We start from the raw sequence: 16,300 nt of genomic DNA on the forward strand, positions 1-16,300 counted from the left end.
TGGGTAGGGGCAGGGAGCTGGCCATGGATAGCTAAGGAAATAAAGGAAGGCATCAAATTAAAAGCTCATGTACAAAGTCACCAAGAGTAGTGGGAAACTGGAAAATAGGGAAAATTTTAAAAGGCAAGAAAGAACGACAATTCACGCAATAAAGAAAGGGAAGATAGATTATGAAAATAAATTGGCACAAAATATAAAAACAGATAGTGAACGTTTTTATAATTATGTAAAGTGGAAAAGCATGGCTAAAGTGAATGTAAGTCCCTTGTAGGGTGAGAAGGGGAAACTGATATTGGGTAATGAGGAAATGGCTGAGGCTCTGAATCACTATATTGTGTCGATTTTCATGGTGGAGGACAATTCTAACATGCCGAAGAGAGATGATATGGATGTGATGGGAGTTGAGGACCTCGATACAGTAGCTATCACTAAAGAGGTAGTGCTGAGTAAACTTGTGGGCCGAAAGATAGACAAGTCCCTTGGTCCTGATGGAATGCATCCCAGGATACTGAAAGAAATGGCAAAGGTTATAGTAGAGGCTTTGGTGATAATTTATCAAAATTCTCTGGACTCTGGGAAGGTCCTGGCGGATTGGAAGAAGGCAAATGTCACACCATTGTTCAAAAAAGGATGTAGGGAAAAGGCAGGCAACTATAGGCCAGTTAATTTAACATCTGTAGTGGGGAAAATGCTTGAAGCTATTATTAAAGAAGAAATAGCGAAGCATCTGGAAAGAAATTGATCCATCAGACAGACACAGCCTGGATTCAGCAAAGGCAGGTCCTGTTTGGCAAATTTACTGGAGTTCTATGAGGATATAATGAGTGCAGTGGATAATGGGGAACAGGTGGGCATTATTTACTTGGATTTCCAGGAGGCATTCGATAAGGTGCCACAAAGACATCCATAAGATAAGGATGCATAGAGTTGGGGGTGATATATTAGCATCGACAGAGGGTTAGTTAACCAACAGAAAGCAGAGAGTTGGGATACGTGGGTGTTTCTCTGGTTGACAATCAGTGGTGAGTGGTGTGTGATGTGCCACAGGGGTCTGTGCTGGGCCTGCAACCGTTCATGATATACCCTCGTACATTAGCAGCCTGGAAGATGGGATCCGCATGCAGTGTATCCAAGTTTGCTGATAACACTAAACTGAACAGAAAAGCAAATTGTGCAGAAAATATGGAGAATCTACAAAGAGATAGAGATAGGTTAAGTGACTGGGCAAACATCTGTCAGATGGAGTACAATGTTGGTCATCTGCTTTGGAAGGAAAAATGGAAGATCAGATTATTACTTAAATGGTAAAAGATTGCAGCATACTGCTGTGCAGAGGGACTTGAGAGTACTTGTGCACGAATCACAAAAGATTGGTTTGCAGGTGCAGCAGGCTATCAAGAAGGTAACTGGAATGTTGGTCTTCATTGCTGGGGGAATGAATTTAAGAGCAGGGAAGTTATGCTGCAACAGTACAGGATAATGGTGAGGCTGCACCTGGGCTACTGCGTGCAGTTCTAGTCTCCTTACTGGAGGAGGGTTATCCTGACTTCGGAGGCGGTGCAAGGAGGTTCACCAAGTTGCTTCCAAGATGAGGGGGTTAGATTTGTGAGGAGTAAGTCGCCTGGGACTATACTCACTGGAATTCAGAGGAATGAGAGGAGATCTTATAGAAGCATATAAAATTACGAAAGGGATAGATTAGATAGGGGCAGGAAAGTCGTTTCCACTGGTAAGTGAGACTAGATCTAGAGGACATAGCCTCAAGATTCCGGGGAGTAAATTTAGGATGCGATGAGGAGGAACTGCTTTTCCCCAAAGTAATGAATCTGTGGAATTCTCTGTTCAATTAAGCAATGGAGGCTATCTCAGTAAATACTGTATATTTAAGAGAAGATTAGATAGAGTTTTGCATAGTAGGGGAATTACGGGTTATAGGGAAAAGGCAGGTAGGTGGAGATGAGTCTATGATCTGATAAGCCCCATGATCTTATTGAATGGTGGAGCAAGCTCGACAGGCGGGGTGGCCTACTCCCGCTCCTGTTTCCTATGTTCTCATCTAAATCAAATGAATCCTTGGAATACTCTTGCTTAACAGAGCTGTGGAAATTCAGTTAATAGGAATACTTAGGAAAGAGATTTGTTTTTTTTCTTCTAGATATTAAAAGAATCTTATGATATGACATTCATGCAAGAAAGGTCACTTCTGATCTTATTGAACAAACCAACAGACAAGACGGGCTCCACACATCCCCCACAGTCAAGAAAGCTTATCACGCACTCTACTTTCTGAGAAGGACTGAAGAGAGCACATTAGTACTCACAGCCTTCTTATCTGAATTTGGAAGCATCCAAACACGTACTACAGAAACTGTGGTTTGGTGAGAGGAGGGCTCCTCAATGGGTAGTTAAATCTGCCCAATGTATTTCCAGCACCTGCCTACCTGCCATCAAGAACATATATATGGAGAGGTGCAAGAAAAAGGCCAGCAAAATCATGAAGGATCCCACAATGCAAGATAGTGCTCTTGAATCATAGTGTTGCGGGTGGCTTGCAAAACTTCTAAATATACTTCTGCATTACTCTCACTGCAATCTGCAGCTTGTAATTTCCCTTTGAGCAACATGCTTTTGAATCACCTTAATGAACTGGCAATTACATGATCTTCGGAAGGACTCAGCAGACTGAACTGTCAAGCATGCTGGTATGGCTGTCACAATGGGGTGCTGGGAACAGACCCAAATTCGAGACACAGATACTGAACTACAAGGAACAGGACTTGACTAGAGTAGGGACGTGACAGGATTCAGGCAAGGAGCAGGGACAAGAATGCAGAGTTGGGCTAGGGAAAGCAGGACCAGGACTAGGAGACAAGGCTTGGACTCCAAGCCCGAGACTGGACAACGACCCAGAACCTGGGTCTTACCTCGGGCTTGGACCCCAGAACCGAGCAAGGGCATGACATGGCTTGAGGCTTGGGGGGGGGGATCTTGGGTCTCGGGCCTGGCTGCAGAATCCTCGAGGCTAGGGTTCTTGGAGCCTGGCTGCAGGATCGTCATCTTGAAATGCAGAGGCTGATAACTCAGAGGCTGGAGCTGAGAGACAGACTGGGAACTGAACATCAATGTGGAGCCGGGACTTATCCTTTGAAAAGCCAGGACTCATCTTTAACACAACACTAACATGAGACAGGACAGAACATAGACATAGAGCCAGAACTTATCCTACAACAAGCCATGACTCAACTTCATCTCCACAGCAAGGTGGGACAGGTCCATCTGTTGGGTAACAGCAGGACGGCCAGACTTACCTAACAGAAGCAAAGACAAGATATGTTCCCCCCCCCCCACAGGGCAACAGCAAGACAGCCTGACTTACCCCACAGAGGCAAGGACAAGAAGAGACAAACACCAAAGAACAACAGACAGTTCCATCTCTGCTCCAGGATAGCTCCAAGTCGCAGTTCAGCCAGCAACCTTAGCTGGTTACAGAAACAGCCAGATCCCTACCTAGCTCAGAGTGGCTGGCAGCCACACAGCTGGCCCAGGAAACAGCCAACTCCATACCGCAAAGACTACTCCTACAAGTGGCAACAAGGCTCCATGAAACAGTGGTCCTCCAACCAGGCCTAGAAATCACAAATGGTTTCATCAGCAGGTTACTCCAAGGGAAACTGACAAGACAACCCAGCTACCTGCACTCAATCCCAAGGCTACTTATATTGCAAGCCCAAAGATGGGAATCAGGTGCCTTTGATGTAGTCAAACAAGGGACAGCTGGAAGACCGGAGTCCTGAGTCCGTGAACCGGAATGCGGACTTCACAGACCGGACCATGACAATGGCACCTTTAACTGGACAAAGGTACATTGCCATGGGTGGAAAAGGGGGAGAGGGGTGGACTCCAAGCCAGTCTGAAATGCTGAGGAATGAAACTTTCTCTTCCTGGCATCTTGTTAGCAAATGTACAGTTGCTGGAGAACAAGATTGAGGAATTAAGGGCAAGATTGCTGCATGGGTGGTAAATGGTGAATTGCTGTATTCTGTGTTTCATGGAGACATGGCTCACTCCGGACATGCCAGATACATTGGTAAGACCCGTGGGCTTCTTGATGTACCAGATGGACCGGACTGCTAATTCGGAGAAGGCATAAGGTGGGACGTCTGTTTTTCATGATAGACTCTTTGTGGTGTTTGAATGCAACGGTCCTGTCACAACTCTTGTTCCTCCGACCTGGAACATCTGGTAATTAAGAGCTGATCATTCTACTTACCAAGTGAATTTTATTCCGTGATCCCGACCATAGTTTACATACAGCCAAAAGCAGATGTTAAACAAGCACTCGATGTATTGAATGTCACAATTATCAAAGAAGAAACAGCCTACCTTACCCCTTTCAAATCATTGTCGGGGGCTTCAATCAGGCTTGTTTGAAGAAAACTCTGCCCAGTAATCATCAACATATCACCTGCAGCACCAGGGGATCCAACACATTCAACCACTGTTACACTATGATTAAGAATGCCTACTGTTCCATACCTAGATTGCATTTTAGAAAATCTGATCACTTAGCCGTCTTCCTCCTTCTTGCATACTGGCTGAGGCCAAACAGCAAGACTCCAGAAATAAGGACAAAAAAGAGATGTTTGCAGGAGGCTAAGGAGTGGCTACTGGATTTCTTCGAGTTGGTAGACTGGGCTGTGTTGAAGGACTCATGAGAGAATCTGTAGGAAAACACCATGGTTGTCATGAACTTTATAAAAGCAGTCATAGATGAGTGTGTCCCACAAAATAATTCAGAGTTTTTCCTAAACTGAAGCCCTGGATGAACCATGAGATCCGCAATCTGCTGAAGGCCGGATCAGCAACATTCAGGTCTGGTGACCAAGTTAACTGCAAGAGGTCCATTTAGAATCTCTGGAAAGTCAACACATGCGAAGTGGCAATTCCGGACCAAACCTGAATCACTGAAGGATGCTCGACAGCTGTGGCAGGGCTTGAATGCTATCACCTCCTACAAAGTGAAACCGAGCAACATGGGTGACAACAAGGTTTTGCTCCCAGATGAGCTCAATGTCTTTTATGCTCAAATTGACCATCAAAATATTGATTCACCTTCACAAACTCCCACAGCCCCGATGACCATGTGATTTCAGTCTCTGAGGTTGACATGAAAGTGTCCACCAGGAGGGTGAACCCACAGAAAACATCCAGTCCAGACTAGGTACCTGGCAGAGCACTGAAGACCTGTGCTGATGAACTGGCTGGGTCTTCAACCTCTCACTTTGGCAATCGTAGATACCCACCTGCTTCAAGCAGGCTTCAATTATACTGGTGCCTAAGGAGAATGCAGTAACCTATTTCAATGATTATTGCCCTGTTTTACTCGCTCTATACTTATGACTGTGAGGCTAAGCACAGCTCCAATGCCATATTTAAGTTAGCCAACAACAACACAGTTGTTCGCCAAATCAAGGGTGACGAAAAATGAGCACATAGGAACGAGACTGAAAATCTGGCTGAGTGGTGCCACTAAATCGACCTCTCACTCAATGTCAGGAAGGCCAAGCGGATGATTATTGACTTCAGGAGGAGGAAACTCATCCGGGTTTCAGAGGTGGAGAGGGTTAGCAGCTTTAAATTCCTTGGTGTTATCATTTCAGAGGACCATTACAAAGAAAGCATGGCTGCGCCTCTACTTTCTTAGAAGTTTGCGAAGATGCAGCATGTCATCTCAAGCTTTGACAAACGTCTATAGACGTGTAATGGAGAGTATCTCGACTGGCTGCAACACAGCTGGTACGGAAACACCAATGTCTGTGAATAGAAAATCCTACAAAAATTAGCGGAGACGGCCCAGATAATCACAGGTAGAGCCCTTACCACAAAAGAGCACATCTACACAGAGTGCTGTCATTGGAAAGCAGCATCCATCATCAAGGAACACCACCATCCAGGTCATGCTCTTTACTCACTGCTGCCATCAGGAAGAAGGTGTGGGAGACTCATGACTTGCACCACCAAGTTCAGGAACAGTTATTCCCCCTCAACCGTCAGGCTCCTGGACCAGAAGGGATAACCACTCAAGGTCACTTGCCTGTTCACTGAGTTGTTTCCATAACCTATGTACTCAACTTTTGAGGATTCTTCATCTCATATTCTTATTATTTATTGTTTGTTTGTTTGTTTGTTTATTTATTTATTTATTGTTTCTATTTTTTCCTATTCTTGTTGTATTTGCGGTGCTTGTTTTTTTTACGTTGGATGTTGTCTGCCCTTTTGGGCATGGTCTTTCATTGATTCTGTTGTGTTCCTTGTATTTACTGTGATTGCCTACAAGGAAATGTACTTTGATAATAGATTAACTCTGAACTTTCAACAAACTGCTCATGAACTCTCTGTCCCACTGCCATCAGCGAAGAGGAAATGCAGCATTCACACCATGACCACCAGACTCAAAAAAGTTACTTTCCTTTCAACCCGTCAGGCTAATCAAACCTCTACCCATTAGCCCAGCCTCCCCCCACCACCACTACTTTATCATTTCCTGTCAGTTACCATATGTAGCATCACTTTATGCCAGTCTATGTACATAAGCTGATCTTATATATTTATATTCATTGTGATTTTTACTGTGTTTTTTTGCTTCATCAAATCAAGTCACGTTTATTTATCATTCAGTCCACATGTGAAATCAGTTGAATGAGATAGCTTTCCTCTGGGGCCCAGATGCATAACATACATTCAAAATAGTTTAAGAGAAACACATACACACACATCGTTACTCAAGAAAAGACATGTATAGTCCAAGTCCCTGAGCGACATTCAGATTGATGGTACAGCTCCTGGCAATCCAGTCTGTCATTCCGCTGGTCGAACACTGGAGGGCAGCACTGACGGGAGACACTGGCTCCCACCTGAGCACAGACTCCACGCTGCACCACCTCCAGCATCTTCTCACCTGCACTGCAGTAGCAGACAAACCGCTTCAGGCCTTGTCCTCACTACAACTGAGGCCATGGTGCTGCCTCGTTGCCTGTCACACCACCAAACAAGGGAAATAGGCCTGCAGCAGCTCACATTATCAATGTCCAACAGGGACTTGTGATCTCAAGAGAAACGTCCAGGACAGTCTCTTACGGTTACATTGCACTCTGTTTTCATGCACCAACTCCAAAGTCTTCAAATATCAGGCAGCAGCACGCTCTGCGCCCAGGTCAGCTCTTCTGAATCTTCACGACTTGACTGCTGGCATCTCCTTCTCCCAGCTGAGTGCCAGTTTCTCCTCCTCCCGGCCGAGCGCCGGCTTCTCCTTCTCCCAGCCAAGTGCTGGCTTCCCCTTCTCCCAGCCGAGTGCCAGCTTCTCTTTCACCTGGCGGAGCACCGGTTACTCCTCCGACTCATCTGCTGGCTCCTTCGACACCCCAGCTAACGGCTCTGAACGACAAGCAGATCACTGGTGCGGTAGACGTGCTGTACCGGCTGATCTTGGAGTACAGTATAACCCTATGATCATAAAAAACACGTTTTGAAAAGGAGTGCATCTTTGGTTGGCCCCCGAGAAGCCGCTGCGTTTGAATGTGCCACCATCTTACCGGAAGTATCAGATCCTGAGTAACAATCATTTCACTCTCCGTTACCCTGCAGCTGCTTCCATTTCTTATTTGTTTACTGAAACATGTGTTTTGGAACCAAGGCAGTAATGGTTGAGGAAAGAGTTTCCAGATATGATTTCTGTATTTGAGACTATGTCTGTTAAATCCGAAATGAAAGTTGTCGGAAACTAGAGGTGACTAATGTTGTCCCAAGTTTGTATGGGCAATATTTACACCATTATCTTCTTTTTAGTGTTCGTTTACCTGTTGAGAAATAATCAACAATTCCAGCTGCAAAAATTATTATTATTATGATTATGAGGTCACGCAGTCCCCTTTTATTGCCATTTAGTAAATGCATGCATTAAGAAATGATAAAATGTTTTCCCAGAATGATCACGAAAACACATGTCAAACCGACTTAAAAACTAACAAAAACCACATAATTATAACATATAGTTACAACAGTGCAAAGCAATACCGTAATTTGATAAGAACAAACCATGGCACGGTAAAAGTCTCAAAGTCTCTCGAAAGTCCCATCATCTCACGCAGACAGTAAACCACCAGTGCCACCAACTTGCCGATGCAGCATCCTGGAAGCATCGGACCACAGTCTGACTCTGAGTCCGTCTGAAAAACTCCAAGCCTCCGACCACCTCCTGACACCGAGCACCATCTCTGCCGAGCGCTTTGACCCCGGCCCCGGCAACAGGCGATACAGAGCCGAGGATTTGGGGTCTTTGTCTCCAGAGATTCTTGATCGCACAGTAGCAGCGGCAGCGAAGCAGGCATTTCAGAAGTTACTCCAGATGTTCCTCTGCACTTCTCATGGCTGTCTCCATCAAATCCGCATTGTGCATGGCCCCTAGTTACACAATATGATATTCATTCAAAACGGCCGTGTACGCTGCGTCGCGCTGCCATCTTCTCCTCCTTCACAAGACCTCTGTTTGGATTTTTTTTCTGATGGAAAGTATTCCATGCTGAAGCATATGGGATACAAGTTCTGGCTTTTTATTGAGTCCATGATTACAATTTTACTGTTGTCTTGACTGTCATTCCTGTTGAGTAGACAGAATCAAAGGAATTGATCCTATCTAAAACATTTCATGCAGGAATAAAGAGAAGAGCAGCACATAGAATGGGCAGTGTGGGTGCAAAAGTAGGATGTTGATTACTTGATTAGTTGCCTTCTGTTCTACTAGCGCAGCATGCAACTATTGAGAAAAAAGACAGACGTGCAATGTAACCTGAGCTTGAAGGTGAAATTTAAGGAAGAATGCCAAACTTTTGTATGCAGATTTAATTTTTAACTTTAAGTACCCCAGCAAACCTACAAAAAAAAATTGTGGGTAGTTGTGATGCAAAAAAACTACAAGGATATCTAACGCAAATACAATCTGCTGGAGGAACTGCAGTCTTCGTACCTCCCAAAAATCTTGTTTATAAATAACTTTTTTGTAGAGATTGCATTTGTTACACCACATGATGAATGGGAGTCATTAATCTAATTTTTTTTATCAGATAAAGGTCAGCATAAACATTCTTAAATAGCGAAAATACCCAATTTCAAAAAGCTTTTTTTGTAAAAGATATACAAGAAAATTCAATCGGCATATTTATCATTAATGTCCTGATGAAGGGTCTAGGCCCGAAACATGGACTATTTATTCATTTTCATTGATGCTGCCTGTCCTGCTGAATTCCTGCAGCTTTTTGCGCGTGTTGTTTTGGATTTCCAGCACCTGCAGAATCTGTGTTTAATTTTGGTACTTTTTAAAAAATTTACATTCATCTGTTATCAACTTAATATATTTATATTAAACATAAGAGATTCTGCAGATGCTGTAAATCTTGCTCAACACACACAAGATGTTGGGAGGAACTCAGCAAGTCAGGCATCATTTATGAAAAAGGTCGAGGCGAGACACTTCGTCAGATTGCCATCAAATTGATACATCCTATTTAAAGTGCATTGAAGCCAGCGTTGTTTCCTTTCAGTAGTACAACCATTAAATGTCTTAGAGGCTCTTCCTGTGAAAATGTGATGCACTGAAGCATACTCAACTACAAGAGTTAAGTAGCTAAACCTCCCACGACCGAAGGCAGAAAGAATCCGCATGCGCACTGTTAGCTGGGCGGGGCAAAGAGGACAACGTGCGTCCGCAAACGGCCAGTCGATGCGGATATCACGTGACAACTATTATCCGCCATCTTGTCGCCGAGGAGAGTAGAAACGCTTTGAGCGTGGCTGTGATAAACCTTCCTGTTCGCGATTAGCGCAGGTAAAACACCGGCTCTGGTGATATGACAACCACAGGGCATTGCTCGGCTGCGGGTCTTCAGCCTAGCAGCCTGCCAACCGACCTACTCGACTGCTCAACGCTCCCCTCACCCTCAGCCCGGCCGACCTGTCCCAGCAGCTGGCCGGGCCGAGGCGACTGAGAAGGGAAAGCCGACATCAGCACATGGTGCAACCGGAGATCCCGACCGCCCCGAAACCCCCACCTACCCTCCTGCGCACCAAATAGACCGCGCCCTCGAGTAGGGAAACCTACCCTGAAGTAGTAGCATCTCGAACCGATACCTTACACGGGAAAGCGGCCTCCTGAAGTAGGCTTAAAAGAAAGTGCTTGCAGCAGGCAGGGTGTGTGGGACCGTTGGCGATGCCTCTGCCCACTGCGTTTGTTAATAAGGAAAGGAGGCTGTAGCTCTTGAACTGACTTGAATTCTATACTGTCACAGGGGTTACAGTGAGGTTCTAGCTTAATGTTGTGTTGTTTCAAGTCTTGCTTTACTTGTTCTCGAACTCCTCAAAATAAAATATAAGTATTAGGATTGATCTCATTGACTTTTAAATCTGAATTTTTGTCAGTGGTGTTTGCATGTTTGTGACTTGTAAGTCTGTTGATGCTCAAGCATTGCAGTAATTGTGTTTTGACATTTACGACGTGGTTACAGTATCTAAATGGAAGGACAAATAGAATTTTTTAAAGTATAGATGAATCCTCATTCTCATAATCTTAAAACGCCATAATCCGGATTCTACATTATTTATTTTTCAATAAACATTGTTCAGAATTTGCACAATCATAATTAAAAAAAAATTCCATGAGGTATGTAATGATGTCACAATCGTTATCAGCGATCACAGTGGAGTCTATTTTTGGTGGAGCATTTCGGATTATTTGAATTTTTGACTTGTAGAAGATGTTAGTATCCAGAATGTTGTATTTGTTGGCAGCATAGCTTTGAATTAATTAAGTACATTCTGGGTAGTTTTAGTAAATCTGTTCCCATGGTTGACAGTGTACTGTGTAATTGGTATATGGTATATAAAATGCAAAATAATTTAGTGCAAATCTTTAAGCCCTTCATTTCAGTTGCATTGTCCTGTTTAAAAATGATGTAAAACATTGATATATGTAATTGATTTTATGTGACAGTTAAAAGTTAGCTGTCAGCAGTGTTCTGACAATACTGTACATTCAATGACAACCAGTTTAGAATTTGTTACTGTAATATTGATCTTGCTCATTATAGGTTTATCTGCTGCTAAATCTGTTATTTTCTGCATTTCTTGGAAATGTATCACAACTCTCTACTATAGTTAGTTTAAAACCAATGGAATAGAATATCTGAAATTGATGTGATATGAATGTTTTTTTCTGAAATACAGGGTTGCTAATGTGTTGCAGTTCCTTGTTGCGGTGGTTTGTGCTTTCTTATAGATGCAGATTGAGACATTTTTACATACCCAGCTTCTGTTTTCGCACTCTTTCCCCCTCCTACACCCTTTGAAAAGTTTGGTATTTTACTGTATTAAAACTGGATATTGTCAATTTGTCAGCTGAACCTATTTTCAGAGATTTAAAGCACAACACATGCAGATGTGTGAATCTTTCTTGAATGTGTTTTCATGAATCATTACTGATTTTCTCATTGTCTCTCACCTCATATGCTCCCTGGCCTGCTGAGTATTTTTGGTATTTTCTGTTTTTCCCCCAGGCTTCCAGACTCTCAAGTAGTTGTTTTTGAGGAGATAATTATACTACTTTCAGCCAATGCTGCAATTAAAATGCTATATATCTGAAGGTCTTGCCATGGTGAATGTTAAATTTGCACGTGGCACATTAAATTTGAAGCAACAAATTACTAAAATTTTCTCAGTGAATTAAACTAAACCATTGTCATTTGCGAAAATTCTAAAGAAAAGCAATATTTAAAAGGCTCCGACTTTTTTTGGGGGGGGGTCCTTTTTGACATTTTTATTCAGAATCTAAGCAGTTAGCCTTAAAAATACGTGATTCCCTTGGAAGTCATGATCAGTATATTTGTGTATCCCTCTAATATCTTGTATTCATGTACCAGTCTTTTCAGAGGCCAACTTGGAATTGGGGCCGGGAATGGGTGGTGAGACTAACATTTACTTTCCATTTGTTATTGCACTCTGTTGGCCTTTCCCACAATATTCACATTGGTTTCCCTGGATAATATCTATTTTAGTATGCTCTTTAATATGGTATACGTGGGAAAAAGTTTGGGTTACTTATATTTATATGATATTTATCATGAAAGCACCTTGAAAATACTTTAACTGGTAATTGAGTTTTACACTGGTAGTTGGAGTGGAAATAATTGAACAAATTGTCTTTATAATTGGATTAAGCAGATAAGAAAAATTCAAATCACTTCGCAAAACAGAATTGGGAGCTTCTTACTTAGACTTGTGACATCAGTAACATAAAAAGTGAAATAATTAAGAATTTGCATGTACAATAGAACTTTTTCTTTTAGCCTTGGCCATGTAGGCGATAATCCTCATCTCGGTAGTCAATCTCATGTCAAATTCTGTGGCTGAACAGTAAAGGTGAAACAGTTGCTTCTGGAGTTCTCATGATTTTTGTGGCAGGTAGTACTTGCGTCATAGTTTTGCACTTTTCCTCTGGTGCTTGGAGTCTGCCTCCAAGCTTATTACAGAATTCTATGCATTATTTTTTAACCTTGGAGGGTGATTATTTCTGTATCGTAAATCGATGTGGAACTGCTGTGCAAAACAAGCATTCTACATACCTTCACACCTTCAAAGGGACAATAAAATCAATTAAAAGCCATTTAGGTAACAAATGTGAGCTGAGCCCTTGGAAGGTCTTGCTCTTTACTAAATGTAGCATATATACTGATAAGTGTAGTCCACACAAATGTTTGCTGCATTTGACTGAGGGAAGTACGTACAGGCCCCAATGAAAGAATTGTGCTTATGATCTCTGTAATAGAGCAGGTGGAGGCAACCTTTGTGTAGACTATTGCCAACCAATGAGTGGTTCTTTTTACTGCTTTTGGTACTGGTTGTTATCTTCGTGGGTTGTAGGCATTTTTTTGGCAAGGCAGAATTTAATGCCATTCCGACTTGATGAAGGCCATTTCATATGGAAATTATGGTTTGACCTATTGCTTTTTGTCTGGAATCACAAGTTATGGGATAAAGAAAAGACTGCATTGCTGGAAATCTGAAATAACAATGTGCTAGAAATGTTCAGATTAGGTGGCATCTGTGGAATGAAGAACAGTTACTGTTTCAAGTTGATGATTCTGATGGAAGGTCAGGAACTTGAAATGTTATGTTTCTCTCACTTTCTTCAGATGTTGCCTGACTTGAGTATTTACACGATTCTGTTTTTCTTGTATGGATAATGATTTATATTTCTTTCACTGAATGACATTCATAAACCCTTGTTGGGATTTTAGTAGCAATCCATTCCTGCCAAAGCCTCCAAATCTGTTGGAAAGATCGGTGAAACTGTGTTGGCATCCTCCTCCTAGCCAGTATTTGGTGGATTGGCTGCTGTGTCTACATGCCTTACACCTGACTCCTGAAAGAATTACACTACTTGTGGAAGAGAGTTCCGGAATAAAGAAGAGATTGATGTTCCAGTTCTTAGAGCAAACATAAAACCCTCACAAATTTGTAGTAACTCCATACAGTTTCTTAACATGGAATAGCAGATTCCTTGAGAGCTTGAGTTTCAATGGCTGTAGCGCATTAAGGCAATGCACTAAAAAGCTCAGCATTGTAGGTAGCCACCACAATACTTGACCTGCCAAACTCCAGTGCCCTTTCCTGTTACTGAGTTTGCAGATCCCACCTAGGACTTTGACTACCTCAGAATTCTCAGAACCAGAACGGATACAAATTGTCTTCAACCCTGAGCAGTTGCCAGAGCAAAATATTTATTTAAGTTTTATATTTAGCAACAAATTAGTCATGCCCAACCTAGTCAGTATGCTCATAGTGGTGCTGCAAAGTGGGCCCTAGCTCTAATATAGACCCTTTCTTTCTGAAGTTTTTTTTCATTTGATGTGGTCTTCCTTGTAGCCTCAGATGGATCATCCTTAGATGGATGATAGTACAGACATGGACTTGTAACAAGAGGAGTTGCATTTTGGATCAATGTACATTCTATACCATGTCAGTATCAAAAAGTGAACAGGAAAATTCCTCATGTTTTTATTTGTTCAAGATTAGAAAACATGTATATTCCACACTTTTGAGCACACAAATACAACTTTAAGATCTGATAAGTTACATTTATCTACATAAGTTACAACTGCCTCTCTACCTACAGGTAAGCCATTACATTCTAAGTACTTGACAAAACTTTTGATCACCTGTTTTAGGTTTTCCTTTTGTCTCCCGGTCTGGCTTGGGCATGCAAATAGGCCACTGAGTCATTGAATTGAGAGAGGCTATATAAAACAGGCTTTTATTTCACTGAGTCCATGCCCACCAACGGTCACTCACACTAGTCCTGCATTAATTCCAGTTTTAAAATGTTCTCCCCATTCTTACCCGTGCTGGTTCTACAACTCGCGGGCAATTATGCCAACCTTCATGTCTTTGGAAACTGGAACAGTTGGAAGTAACCTGCGTTGTCGTAAAGAACATGCAAACTCCATTCGGATTGGGGTTGAGCCCAGGTCTCTGCTGTTGTGAGGCAGCAGCTATACTCACTGATCAATTGTTACCCCCTCCCATCCCAAATCATCATGTGTATGTCTCGTTTTTCATAGCTTCTTTCTGTAAGTCAGCTAAGTCAATGCCCTTTCTGCAATTGAAGCATTGGCCTTCATTTGCATGTACCTTTGTCAACAAATGCACACACTCTTCATTTTTAAACCAGAGTGGTACTAGATCATTTGGCATTGTGACATCCTTTAGAAGCCTAAGCTGAGTACCCGACATTGTGTGCACATCTGCCCTGAATTTACTGATCGTTCACTGCTTCTGAATTATCTTTAATTTTAAAATTTCCATCACCAATCCTTAAATCTTTTATTGTCCCATTCTGTGTGACAATTTTCTATTGTCACATCATCACCATTTCTCATGAGTATGATCCCATCAGCTTCTGACAATGTGTTCTTATTCCTCAGTTTCGGTCATGTTTACTTCAGCCATGTATGGTGGTAAATTGCCTTACAGAATCCCTTTAACTAAATCTCACACCATAATTGTATTTTCATGAAGCAGGTTTCTGAAAATGTAGGTTGCTGTTCGGTTTGTACATTGACTTCCTGAATAAACTAGAAATGGTTGTGGGCCCAGTGGTTAACCTCTGATTATGGATTAAAGAAAACATAATTGGTGCACATGTTATCTACCATTTTTCTTTAATTTTATTAGGTATCCAGCTTTGAAAGTGGCTTATTTTTTTATAAACTTGTACTTAATATTGCATCAGTATTTAAGATGTTAGAAGATGTTAGATGTACAGTAGTAGACTGGTTATGTTCACTTATGTGATGGATACAATAGTCAGTTTGAAACTGTACATACCATATTGCATTGCACTTTTGTTATTTATTATTTTAGAATTGTTTTTTTCTAATATCCTTGCAGTGTAATGAGTTTTCCAAGATGTTATTTAGGTAGCATTTTGTCTGTTTTCAACAAGCTTATTTTACACAATGCTGCTGACTAAAACTTAACATTTCACTTGCCCGTTACTCTTATAATGGAGAAATAGGCAGGTTTCATGTTAATTAGATGTATTTAGCTGACATTGACTAACATTCATACCCAGAATTGACTGCTATTCCTGATTCTGTTTCCCTGCCCTCTTCATTTGGCTCTGACTGGAAAGTTGGTCACAGTTGAAAAGAAAAGTGCAGGTCATAGCCTCGCTTACTTCCTGAACCTATAAAGTTAAAATTATTGAGGTGGTTCAGGGCAGGAATGTGAGAGGCTATCAATATTTTTTGTGTAATTGATTGTAGATGGAAACACATACAAAAATTAATTTTGGGCAAGTAATACTGAAGGGCAGAAGGTTTAACTATAGTATCTTGAAAGTTTCATACCCTCTGCAATATTGGTTTCGTCCACATTACATTATGACCAAGGTTGCTTTGATTCTGAGTAATAAATTTGATTTTTATTGCATAATAGCAAATGATTTAAAAAAAAGATAAAAGTTCAATTTTGAGAGGTGAGTTTTCAGTCTTAGGATGCCCCAGCGTACTTGAACTTAAATATTGTTCAAAGGTACACATAGTAATATAGAGAAATAATAGTGTTTAAAATTAGGTGTTGTCAACATCTTAAAGGCCATTGAGGGCCATTGAAAGTGCTGGACATTTTGGAGACCAAAAATTAATTATCCAGCAGTTTGTGTGAAGCAATTTTAGGAAAGCTAAGGAAACCA

At 41.7% G+C, this 16,300-nt stretch overlaps 1 protein-coding gene across 3 annotated transcripts in view; it reads left to right on the plus strand.

The window, feature by feature from the left end:
* Positions 1–9,788: 9,788 nt before the first annotated feature.
* LOC134345393 (GRB10-interacting GYF protein 2-like) overlaps positions 9,789–16,300 on the plus strand; it is a 194,989-nt gene continuing 188,477 nt past the window's right edge. For all 3 annotated transcript variants that reach the window (XM_063045984.1, XM_063045986.1, XM_063045985.1), the window contains exon 1: positions 9,789–9,880. The gene's annotated coding sequence lies outside the window, so the exon portion shown is untranslated. The remainder of the gene's footprint in view (positions 9,881–16,300) is intronic.

This window comes from Mobula hypostoma, chromosome 4, assembly GCF_963921235.1.
Source record: "Mobula hypostoma chromosome 4, sMobHyp1.1, whole genome shotgun sequence".
NCBI classification, from domain to species: Eukaryota; Metazoa; Chordata; class Chondrichthyes; order Myliobatiformes; family Myliobatidae; genus Mobula; species Mobula hypostoma.